Genomic DNA, 13,337 nt, shown 5'->3' with positions numbered 1-13,337 from the left:
TCTTGGCTATGGCAGGCACACATGGTCCACTCAAGTTATGCTCAAAGTAAGCCCCTGTGTAAGGGGACCACTTAGAATGTGTATCATAAAATAAACACTTCACACTTAACACTGGAAAACAGTTAAAGATAAAAGAAAGTTATGATATATTGGCTCCGAATTAATTAGTAAAGTAGTAATGGTGAAAGCAGCCAGCCAAAGAAAACAAGCCCAGGCAGGTATTTAGGCTTATTCCCTGGATAGTTTCACCTGCCTGGCAAGTATTTGGGTACTTGTCACCACCTTGAAAAGCAGAATTGGAGGACAAGGTCCTCCACGTTAAATGAACTTCCAAACTAATATAGGGAGAGAAGGGACATATGTGCACACATTACCACATGTGCACACACATATATGTATATCCCTGAAGCTTAAGGAGTCCTATATAAAGAAGAAATAAATTGTTTAATATTGGGCAAACAAATTATGATCGATTGGGTGATTCCCTGGGTGATTTGTTAGACAGATTAGGGAAAGAACAGAAAGGAAGGAAGTGGTCAGGAGTTGACGAGACCACAGGAGAGGAGCAACGGCCGAGTGTACTCCATCTTAGACGGAGTATCCCACTCCATCGTTTATCAGGGACATGTCAGGTACTTTCCGGCACATGGCGCAGCAGCGGGATGCACTGGCACCTCAGCAGCGGGATGCACTGGCACCTCACAGTGGAACACACTCTTTAAGATTCAGGGCTGCCGTTCATTGTTTGGAAAGCTGGAAACAAACGATGGAAAGCTGGAAACAAACGAGAGGGGAAGGACATTGCAAAGGGAGGGTGAGGTAGACTAGTTTTTTTTTTTTTTTCTCATTTCTGTTCAAAGCTTAGATAAACACTGCATGGTTTGCATTTGAGTGTCTGGCTGAGATAGAGCATGAAATGAAACAGCAACACATCTGGAGGTGGAAGTTAAGAACCACCACCTCTCCCAGTTAGCCTCTTAAGAAAGGCTACCCCCCGCCCCGCCCCGCCCCCGGTGCAGGATGATGGAGCAGCACCAGTCCCCTTGGCCACGATGGCACTGCTTCCTCTCTGGGACACTCCCCTAACTAGATGACAGATGCCCCAGAGCCCCTGGAAACGTGCTGACCGGTGATTTATGGATTCCTACTCCCCTTCCACTTAGTTTACACCATCCCCATTAAAGGGGTGAGGTTTCAGGACATGCCCTCCTACTAGGGACCTCTCGTCTTTCTGTCCTTTTCTGGAACAAGAACAGGTGGGAAGATTGTAACCCAAAAGCATGTTTTTGTCTCTGGTCTCTGCTATTGGGTACAGCAAAAGAGATGGGGGTGTTCCTAGGCCCATCATTTCTGCAAGAGTCCCTGGCTACCACTGATTTGGGGGGTGAAAGTGGAATACAAGTTATTAAAGTTCCCCAAATTTAGAGCACGGTCATTCTTCCTCCTGCCAGGATGTGTTCTAAAAGGATTCAGAGAAGTCCTGGAGCCAAGCTACGGAAGTGAAAAGGAACGTTCTGAGCCTGAATGCCATATAACTGTGGGTTCTTTCTCCAAAATGGGCCTCAGTTTTGCAAGGGGTCTCAGCGGATCTGCACTAAGTGGTCCCCCTCTGAGGCCCTTCTTGAGCTGGCATTTTAGAATCCAAGAAAAGGAGGTTGGAGGGGAGGTTCAGATTCTGTTTGGTAAGGAACAGGTAATAACAAGGAATGTTCTAGAAGGGAAGGATGGTATCTAGATGCTCTGAAGCTGCTGCTTCCCTTCCCTTTTGTTGGCTCTGGTTCTTAGTTGTACACAGTACTTGGCACAGAGCAGACAATTAACAAATGCTAGTATTTAAATTCGAATCTCACTTTGTACAACACATTACACCTCTTTTTAAATGCCCAGAGTGCATCCTTCTGAGGGATTTACAGCTTAATTTCACAGGGGAAAAGTTCTGTTAATAAACTCAGAGGAGTGATAATTACCAATAAAAGCTAGATTTTCTAGAGTTATGTATGAAATGTAAATATGCAAAAGGCAAAGACTAATTCCATTTGGTCCATTATAAATTTAAAAGGTTTTCTATCATTTATGTGTCCTTTTCTCCCTAAAAATGTAAACCTATGAAAAAACTAACATTGCCAGAAATTTCTGCCAAGCCTTTCTCTCTTCCTTTCAAGAACACATGGTTAACTTACTTACTGAAAAACAGAGATAATGCACAGAGAGTTTATTATGTATAAATATCCCTTTAATTATATCCATCAATTTTCCGAAAAGCTGTAAATATAGTGAGATATATATTTCTTTACATTTCTGAGATGCATACTTATTGTTGGATATGTTGTTTACTAATATTTTTGAAAATTACCTCCATTTCTTTGGAACGTCTTGAAAATGTGCATCTCAAAATATAATAAAGAATTCTTAAAGGCACAGAACTTCGTGGGCGAATACAACGAGGGCATTGTACCACTATATCTATGTATTGTATGTACAAGGTCGTGGGTTCAAAGGGCTACTCTTTTATGTTGGCTTTATTTACATGTGAAATTTTTTCCAAGTGATACAGGGAAATGGATACCATATGTTTCCCAGCTGTTCTGCTCTGACAGGAGCCATCGGGAACGCTGTATGGAAATGAATTCTGTCTGAGTCTTATAAAAACACTTCTTCCACAGAAGGGTCTCAGAACTGAAGAATGGGTATCAACATTAGGCTTGTTGTCCTTCCCTCACTCAAATGTATGACTCTCTTTTAGACTGCAAGTGAAATCTATGCTTTCTAGTCTACGTCTCGACCACTGAGGGAAAAACATCCTGGCTGTGAGAAATGGACTATTGAACAGGTTTTCATGAGAATACTCTAATATATTACTATCTAATATACTTATCTGAGAAGGGCAGTTTTATATATGTGCAAAAGATAAAACTCAATTCGTTTGTTTCTCCTAAGCTGGGCAAGTGGCTATTTTAAGCACAACACAAGAAAAAGGGCTGTTAATAACTGGCAAGATTTGCACTTCCAATTCTATGAGAAATTTCACTTACACTGTTGTTCCCCCCCAACACCATAATAAGTTTCGTACACTGCGTGTAAACAGAGTTCAGACTAACTGTGGCAACTAGGAAGATTTTGAGGCTAAATTTGTTTTCTGAAGATCACGAATAAATACTCCATGTTAACAAATTTTACACCCCTGAAAAACTTATCTGCAGTCTTATTAGATCTTTACAAGCTCTGTGAGAACAGGGTCTGTGTCTAATTTCTCTCTCCATCCCTCAAAGCTCCCCGAAAACTGCCTTACATAAGTAAGTTCGGAAGGAGGTTGGTTGAATGGACTCATTTTTAACATCTTACAAAAGTGAACATGTCTCATGTACCTTAAATCTGACGGTGGATTACATCACACATTTGCTAAAGTGCTCAGTAGGTACCTGGACATGTATTTGAGGCCGACTGAAAGGCCACAGTCATCTCTTCCGAGTATCTCCGGTCACCAGTGAGACACTTCCAACTGCCTGCTGACCATCCACACTTGGCCATTTATTCCACAAGCATTTACTGTGAGCTTAGGAACTCCAAGTATTTGTGGCAGGTAGCATGTTCTGATTTAGGAGTCTTGTTCCTCTCCATCTTTTTCTGCTTTGTCTCCTTCCCCTCCTCATCCAACACCCACACACTCTACTCTGTCTTTCTAACCAAATTCCTATTCCTGGTAAACCTGGCCTGGATCACCTGGCTGCTACACAGTCTCCCAAGCTATCCTTCTCGAGGACATGGCTCACCCTTCTCTTCCCTTGACCCCTGCCCCCCACCCCCCAGGAACCAAGTCCTGCTGTGTTCTGCTCCGAACTCCTTCCCGAATCCCTTTTCTTCATCCTTCTACACTGGGACTGCACTGAAAGTCTCTGGTGGAACCAGCCTGGGCAAGGTTCTACCTACTTTTCTGGTCTTCCTTTCCAGTTCTGAGTCATCCCTCTTCAGGTAAGTCTGACTCTGTTACTTCTTAGCTCAAAAACCTCAGGTGGACCTGTCCTGCGGAACACAGTGTTTCCTCCATGCAGTAGCGAAGGGGGCAGGCACACAGCTGAATACCCCTGACTGAGAGAGTGAGGAAGTTTTACTCCTTTCAACTCTCTTTCTCCTAAGTAATTTTAGCAGTCTCGATCTGATGTTACAATGAATTTAACTCCTCTTCAAAATTTAAAATCTCCCTTTGGAACAATGAGACCACAGGTCACAGGTTCAGAAATTTTTATAGGTGAAGTGTTAACAGAAATATTTTATTTTCATCATTCATTTTAATGAAGACCTTAAAATTATTGCAAGTGATGGTTTTCTATTTACAACACTGACATAAAGTTTGTTTTAAAAACAAGCATTTAAAAGTAAGTTACTTTAGAAAAATATGTTAAATAAATAATAGCATGAGTGGTGCACAAGCCAAGCAAAGACAGCAGCAGCAGACACTGGGCGTAACACTCGTTGTGAAGAAACACTTGAGTCACTGAGCTTTGGGAAGCTCAGGCTTTCAGGGTGACATCTGAATTCTTTAGCATGGTATGCAGCGGTTCCTTTATTTATTTTCTAATTTACCTTCCCGTCTCAGCACCCATCATCCCCACATCACTAACTTCCCCCGACTCGTCCACAACCAGACTCACCCCTTCTGGTAAAACATGTCCTTTCTTCGTTGCTCCTGCCTTTGGGGCAGTCGCCCTCTCCTGGAATCGCCTTGCTGCCTCCTCTGCCTGAGGGGCAGGCTCCCCTGATGAGACTCCCCTCTGGCATCACCTCGCTGGGGTGCTTCCCCTGACTCTCCCAGGGCACTGTTGCTCTGCGTTTCTCAAGGCCCTGATCATACTCGGCCATACAGATTTGGGCATTTCTGAAGTTCTGCTGCAACTGTTCACTCCTGCACTTGTCTCACCTTCCCTCTTGATAGTTCCTCAAGGGAAAAGATTACTTGTAAACCTCCTTGAGTTTATAACCAGCCCTCTGTCTAGAACAGCATCTCACAGATACTGGGACTCAGTAACAAAATCTTTTAATGGATAAATGGAGGAGGTGGGGAAGGGAAGGAGGAAGGAAGGAAGGAGGAGAAAACAAGGATTATGCTAGGCTAAGGATGCCAAGTATAGGAAATAAATAGGAGTCTGGTCACGATGAGGCACTCTTGCCACCTTTGGGGCATGCTAACTGTGTTGACTATTTCAAAGACAGTGTTAGTAAGCTATTGAAGATGTTCAGACATTTAGAAGATGTGCTGCACATTTAAACATTTTCATGTATTTCCTACAAGTTTTAAGTCCTGATTTCTTCATCTGTAAAGTAAAGGGGTTAGACTACATGATTGCCAAGACCTGACCCACCTCTAAATTTCCGTGACGGTATGGAATGTCTGCAAATAACAGGGTTCTTTAGTCTGAGTGATTCACTATGAAACACTGTAATTCTTCTGGACCCATGTCTTTCAACAGATCCTTACAAATTTATAATTATGAGGCTAAGCCGATTGCTGACACAGAACAATTCTTTGGCTCTTGGGACTGATAAATTAGTATTTTCTTAGGAAGATAATGTACAGTTTGCTGTCGCAACGGTGGATCTAATTTTCTAGATTTAACGTCAATGCTGGCTCCCAAAAGGCCTATTTACTTTACTTCTAAATATGAACTTTAGACATCAAGAAGGTAAAGAAAAGGGATATGCCTTTGGGACAAAATAATGTATCCCTACTGTTTATTGTTAAAAATTAAGTGAACTCACCCCGGCTGGTGTGGCTGGTTCAGTGGATCGAGTGCTGGCCTGCGAACCAAAGGGTTGCAGGTTCCATTCCCAGTCAGGGCACACGCCTGGGTTGCAGGCCAGGTCCCCAGTAGGGGGCACACTAGAGGCAACCACACATTAGTGTTTCTCTCCCTCTCTTCCTCCGTCCCTTCCCCTCTAAAAGTAAATAAATAAAAATCTTTAAAAAATTAAATGGATTCTATATCCCACAAAACAAAATGATCAGCTTTAACTGTAATTGCCTTAAATGTACCTAAGAATACACTCCATAACTCTAGCTATTGGAAACCTAGGGACCTTCAAGACCATACCTTTTAAGTTCTCCAGCATCCCATTTCTTCCATTTTCACACCCAAGGGAGGGGCATGATGAAAGATGAGGGGCGCCAACACTAGAGTTGTGAGTTTTCTTAACCCACTATAACCCCACATCTCCAGTGGGCCCGCTTGTTGCAAACGCCGCAGGCTCGGGAAGATGTGGGGACTGGGGACTACACCACCTCCTGACGCTGGAAGAGGGATGGAGTCTGAGGGAGGACGGCCTGCTGGATGCTGTTCTGTGTCGTCCTGGACTGTAACCTGACCCATGAAAGGGTTCAGTTCCTTCTGGATTCGGAGAACTGTGCTCAGGCCACAGTTGCTGGGAATAACAAATGTGTGTGAGGGACGCATGTTTCTGGGACGTTCCCACTGGGTTGGTTGCTCGTCGAGCCTTTCACTGATGCCACAGACCCTTTACTGAGAGTACTGCGGGGCTGCGGGGAAGTTCTGAGAACTTTAGTACTGTACTTACAAAAAACATCAGTCAATGATTTATTCACAGTAAGATGTTAAAATACTGTTGGAAAAGATTCACGATTTGTTTCTAAATTTCCTGATGTTAAGTGGCTGCCGATATCAAGCAGCTGCTGCAAGTGTCAGACCCATGTCTCATTATTCCCAGTTCTGCTGTCGAGACTGCTCACTAACTTTGCACCCCACCTGCCCCCACTCCTTTGGTGGGTGAATATTCGTACACATACTCCGAACCCCTACCGCCCTGGACAGAAATGATACTTCTCCACCAAAAAGGCATGTTCTATCATAAAATCAGACTCAATATTTTGACAACTTTAAACCATTGGACTTCAAAAGTACAGTTCACGTAGAATAACAATTGGTGGGTCTGAGAAAGTACATGGCTTCAGAGTTATTCTGTCATCTGAAAAGTATGCTGACCTTCACTTTGACATTAGCAAAACCTCTGACGTGCATTAACTCTTATATTCACTCCAGGTTCCTTCCTTCCCTGTCTCCTTCCCTCCCTCCCTTCCTTCCTTCCTTCCTTCCCTTTTTCCCTCTTGGGCTGAATTGAAGAGAGAGATACACATCAAGAGACATCGAGCAGAGAAGCACGGAAACTGGAGAACTTGCTCAGTGTGTTTTCTGGGAAGTGCAGAAACACACTTACCAGTTTTAACTGAAGGTGGCGATGTTTTACAGTGTTGCTCTAATGTCAAAGGCAACACCAAGGCACTGCTCCTTTGTAAGACAGAGCAAGAGGCCAATGGAGAGGTGCGTGTGTGTTGGCGGCAGGTGGGACAGGGAGAGAATTAGAAAATCCCTACCCTCCACCCTCTGCTCCCCGTCTCCACTGATGGCTCCCAGAAGGCCTGGTTCTTTTACTTCTAAATATAGAAATTATGTATCCACATTAGAAATACAGCTTTAGACATCAAGGAGAGTAAGGGGGCAGTTCTTTAGGGTACAAAAGTGTTCTACTTTTTTTCCTGAAAGTTAAATGAATTCTATTTTCTATAATAAACAAAGTGGTAAGTCTATTTTGAATGGGCTGCACCTTAACAGTTCCGGGGGAGGAAAAATGGGAGGAAGAGCCAGCACTGGCCTGCAGCCTACTCTTCCTCTTGGCAGGCCCAGGTGAGCTCCAGCCTGGGTCAGGGGGTCTCCGTTCCAAGGCTGCAGAGAGGACAGGGCGGGTGCAGCTGAGCAAAGCCAAGTGCAGACAGGGGCTCGTCCCGGGATACATGCCCGGTGGAGCCGCTCTGCTTCCGCCTCCTGGCGCAGTTCAGTGTGCACCTCTCAGGCACTGGTGTAACCAGGGGAAAAAAGACTTACATGCACTTTAAGACTTCCTCAAAATGGTCTTTCTTAATTGGAATTCTAAAATTTCCTCCATTTAACACTTTAGAATTGCTAGTAGAATATATTTCTGTAAAGCTATCTATGCTTCTGCACACAAGTGTACGATTTTCTTAGAGGTTTTTACAAAAAACGGAGAATGGACGAGCAGTTCTCATGTATTCTCACTTGAAAAGAAATGAGAACTCAGGGAATCTTAAGTGTTATGTGGAAAATTACACAGCACGCTGACTTCTCAACCAGGACTGAGCTTCCCTGACTCCAGCTTGTTTCCATAACACTGCAGGGCCGCTTTCATGAACGTGAAAATTATTTCCTAAACATGCAATTCACATTTTCTCTATTGGGGTCACATGTAGGCAATTAGAATTCAGAAATCAGTGACAAAACCTGGCTTTACTCACTTTGGATTCATTTTTACCTAAATCCCAAACTGTGTTCTCTGCCTAGATTTTGGCCGCCACTCACTATCGAGCTTCTGTGTGGGAGCAAAGTTAGGAAAGTGGTTTTTAATAACAATTTTTCTTAGAACCGATGGAGTGGAAGGATTTCCCAGCTTTGTTTCGTTAGTGCATCAGCCTAAATTGAGTCATCTTAACACTGAGCATTTGTTCTTTAAGCTGCTAATTCCTTCAACTGGTTAAAGGTGGCAATGTCTGAGGTAAGCTAGAGATACAATAATATAATGAAGCTTGTTCAGATACGTTCAAGTAATTGGCATAATATTAAAACGCTTTTATAGGGTTTATTCATTTAACAAGCATTTGGTGAATGCCTTCAGTGCTTGTGTTTCTAGAAGTGCAAAGGCAAGTAAAATAGACATATTCCCTGTCCTAATGGCAGAACCAAACAGATCTGGGAAAAAACACAAGAGGAAAGATAATTCTGTGGAGAGCTGGGTGAAATTCAGCCATTTTCAAATGGCTAAAGCAAGAGAGAACCTGGCCAGTTCCAAAGTTCTTAAATCTGGAGCAGAGTGCGCCAGGCTGAATGTGATCGAAGGTGAAGTCGGGGGAGGTGGTCCGGCGCCGGCTCATTTTGGGGTTTTATTGGCCACAACAGAGTTTGGTTTATATTTTAACTGAAATGTGGTATCCCTGGGGGAATTTGACAGAGAAGTGACATGATCTGCTTTACCTTATAAAATACATCCTTCTGCCTACTCTGTGGGAAAGAGGGTGGGCGAGGGCTGGTGGTGAACAAAGAAGTGAGACTAGTTCATGGCCACTAACGCAGATGACACATAAAGCTGGCCTGGAGTAGCTGGTGGGATGAAGGGAAGTAAACAGATGGGGAGTTACTCTGAACACAGACGACTCAGGACCTGGTACATAGATTGATGCTGAGTTGGAAGGAGAGGGAGGGAGAATTCCAGCTTCGGCCAGTGAGTGGGTATTTCAGCAAATTGAGTGCCTTTACCAAGGCGGAGTATGAGGAGGAACAAGCTGAGGAGGGAGATTCAAGACTTCCTCCTCAGAATTCCACAGGGCCCGTTGTGGAGATACTGAGTGAGCCACAGTGTAGGAGGCCGCCTGCTGAGGCGAGCAGCAGCGGCGTGAGGGTGGCATCTGAAGCTGCGAGAGTAACTGAGCTCTCCACCCAAAGAAAGAGAGGACACAGAGCCCTGTTGAAGACTTAAGTGCCACTTCGATATTTATAGGTCGAGTAGAGAAGGAACTGTAAAAGAGACTAAGAAGATGTCAGAGGATTAGGAGGAAAATGAGGAGACGGGTAGAATCACAAAACCAAGAGAGGAGAATGTTTCCAGAAAGGCAGAGCCAAGCCCGAAATAATGGGAAGAGGCCAAGAAAGATGAGAATATCAGTATCAATGGACTTAGCATCGTGGACGTTGTGGCCGCTCCTAGAAAGGTGCAGCTCATACTGTAGGTGCCCACGGCGCATGGGAGGTAGAAGGCTAGGGATGGAGGTCCCCTTACTTTGTCAAAGCAGGATGGCTGTAAATCACGGGGTCGGGGAGAGGCAGCAGCAGAGAATCTGCGTGGGGACCACTAGAAGGGGTACTGTTTGCTGGTTTTTTAAGATAGGGGGCTTGTATGATGAGGATAATGACCCCAGAGAGAGAGAGAGACACTGGCTGTGTAGCTACAGGGCAGACAACTGAGGGACCAGGGTGTCAAGCCAAACGAAGAGGCGTGTCCCGTTCCTCAACTGCAACACAAAACCCAAAGAAGCAAGGCCACCTTTCACCTCTTCACACGCCCGTTTGCCCATCCTCCACGCACATGGGGTGGACAAAAGTAGGCTTACAGTTGTTCGTGTGGAAAGAGACATAATACAATCGTTAATACAAATACAAATACAAGACGAAAGTCTGTGTTTCACAGCTGTAAACCTACTTTTGCCCACCCCTGTATTTGGCATCAGTGCCAGGCACTGGAGATAACATGAACAAAATTACCCCAAAGAGATTTTATTTGTCTATCAGAGAAAACTGATATTAAACCAATATCACATTATTAATGGGTTTTGAAACACAGATGTTTAAATAGGAAAAGTACAGAGAGCTAGGAAATGATACAAGGTGGGGGTGGGTATTGATGTAATCTAGGCCTTGCATTGTTCAAAATAGAAGCCATTAGACATCTGTGGCTATTGGTACATGTCAAAATGATAACAGTTTTGACTTACTGGTTTAAATAAAAGATATTATTAAATTAATCTCACTTTTATATTTTCTAACATGGCTACTAGAAAAATCTTAAATTATGTACATGGCTTACATTATGTTTCCATTGGATGGTGGTGGTGTGGGGAGTATAGGAAAGAGGCCCTGAGGAGGTGAACCTGGAGGTGAAAGGAAAACAGAAGGACATCCCCAAGTGAAAGAACACAGCACATCTGGAGGACTGAAGGAGGTTCCTTGATGTGACCGGCAGGCAGAAAGCAAAGGGAGGGTGGCATGTGAGGACTGCTGACCCAGGAGAAGATCGGTCAGGGCCTTGAAGGACACGTAAGAGTGTTTCCCACTGTACATCTTGAGAACCATCTTGGGAAACCATCGCCTGCTTTCGAGCATCGAGTGACATGATCAGATTTGCATTTTGGAAAAGATCACCATGCCTTACCATGGACAACTCATGAGCAGAAAGGTGGCCTAAGTTGGTGCTTCTCGAAGTTGAATATGCATAAACGAGTCACCTGGAGAGCCTGGTAAAATGCAGATTCTGATTCTGGAGTCTGGGGCAAGGCTTGGCAGCCTGCATTGCTAACAGGCTTCCAGGTGATGCTGCTGGTGCTGGAGCTGGTCCTGGACCGCACTGTGAGATGCGACACCCAAGTGAGTGACCAACTGCCACGGCAGGGTCTGCACTTTGGTGAAAGTCAAGGCCCTTGACTTTCTCTGATGATCCTTCAACTAGGAGATTCTAGGATTCTGTTTCTAGGACTTTAGTTTCTTTGATGACTTTTATTTTTTTTAATGGGAAAAGTCACGGCAAAAGAGATATGTGGACCAAACAAGGGCCGTTCAGAATGGAAAGGCAGAGCCCATTTAATATTGGGAAACAGCAGAAAGAAGATATGCTTTCACCAAGTGAGGTGCTGTCAGAGATGCCATCAGGCTCCCAACCTAGTAACAACCCCCTTCCCGCACCCCAGTGCCATGCACTCGCACTTTGGCCTTGAACTGGGCGGATGGGCCAGGAAACCACTTCTCCCTCAGGACAGGACTGAGACTTCTGAGAAGGAAGCCACTGCAAGGCCTCCACAAGGTTTCTTGTCCCTGTGCTTCAGTTCCTTCCCTCCCAACCTAAATGCTTGTCTCTGTACTTCCCATGTCTCATCCTTCCTTACTGCAGATTTCCTTGAACTCATTTCTACCAAGAGATTTCTCTGGTTTAAGGGTGGGGCATGTTTCTGAGTCCAATAAAAATAAACCAAAACATGGAAGATGAGCTTGTGGGTCCTTTCCCTAAAATTTTCTCTCTCTAATACTGTCTCATCCCTGACTTTCTTAGCTTCACAATGTTGTCAGTCTTTTAAAAAATCAGAAAGCAGTGGTGCTTATACTTGTGGTCAAATAAAGAGGAGAAATGTTCAAGACAAGGCAGAAAGGGCCAAAGACACAACGTATTTAAGCTCTGCTACATCCAGTCCCTTTCATTATTTTTGACATTACCACAGTTTGATTTTAACTTTTCAATCAACCCCTGCTCCCACCGTTCCCCGTAATGTCGTCTACTCTTTCTTTTAGAAACATAAACAGAGTGTTAACGATTAAAAGGCAGAGATGGTCTCTCCCTTTGGCCAGAGAGATATAAGTTCGGTGGTTCATTCAAAATGATGGCCATGCACATTCTCTAATAACAGAAAAAGCAATAGACAAAATTGTCCTTATATTACAATAGCAATTATCCAAAAAATATGCCTCCAGAAAAAAAATACTAGAAAGAAATACACTAATTTCGTTTTGGTGGTAGGGTTAATTATAGTTTTTACTTTCCATTTCTTATAATGAATCATATCCCTTGTATAATTATAATTTTTTTAAGAAAAATAAAAATAATTGTTTTATTTGACTAACATTCTCATCTAGATGTCTTAATGTAATGTAAATTTTTACTATAGTTAAATCAACAGAGTTTTGTCATAAATGTTAGATTCTTTACTGTATTAGGTTGAAGTGCTTGTTTTCTTGATTGGATCTTAGAAGATATATTTTCTTATTCTCTGGAGTCTGTTTTATATTATACACTTTTTTTTCATGTCAAATGAATCAATCAGCAGGATTTTCAATTTAAACTGGCATGCCAACCTTCCTTTTCATGCTTTTAGCTATTAAACCTTAATAAAATGGAGAGCAGGGGTTTACACACTCAGCATCAGCATCGTCGGCTATGTTACAGCAGCTTTGAAAGGGTAAATGTCATGCCAACTTGTTTTTTTTGTTTTGATGCTGGTCAAATCCTTGGAAACCTTAGGAAACCCCACATGTTCAAAAGTTCAGAGTTTGTCACAAAATTTACACACCCAAGGAGTAAAAATACAGCAAATTTGCAATGCTTTTAAATATGCATCCAAAGTGACTTTTACCAGATACCAAGTTTAAAAAGTATTGTACTTACTCATCGTCATCTGGTGATGATGTATAACGTAGATATATTCTTTCAGAATCTTTTCTCAAACACACCCCAAGGCCATTTATTACTGTTACATAACCGAATTTTGTAACCTCTGCATCTAAGTTCTCAGATGCAAAGCTGTATTAATATTTATCTTCCTTCTTTCATAAGAAAATGATACAATGAGCTCAGCAGATACATATTTTGAAGAATCACAAGACATTTAAAGCACCACGACTTGAAACAAATGTGCATCTGAATGTCTACTTAATTTTTAAAAACGCAAAGTCATTGTAATTTAACATGTTTGATTTGAATACCATATGTCAACATAATGTGTT

The 13,337-nt window shown here is 43.0% G+C and overlaps 1 protein-coding gene across 10 annotated transcripts in view; it reads right to left on the bottom strand.

Annotated features, from left to right (window-relative positions):
• The window catches only part of SNCAIP (synuclein alpha interacting protein), a 147,728-nt gene that overhangs the window by 33,633 nt on the left and 100,758 nt on the right, over window positions 1-13,337 (bottom strand). The window lies entirely within an intron of this gene.

This window comes from Desmodus rotundus, chromosome 1 (assembly GCF_022682495.2).
Source record: "Desmodus rotundus isolate HL8 chromosome 1, HLdesRot8A.1, whole genome shotgun sequence".
NCBI lineage: Eukaryota > Metazoa > Chordata > Mammalia > Chiroptera > Phyllostomidae > Desmodus > Desmodus rotundus.
The sequence above is the reverse complement of the archived record's forward strand: the minus strand, read 5'-3'. Positions and strand labels throughout refer to the sequence as shown.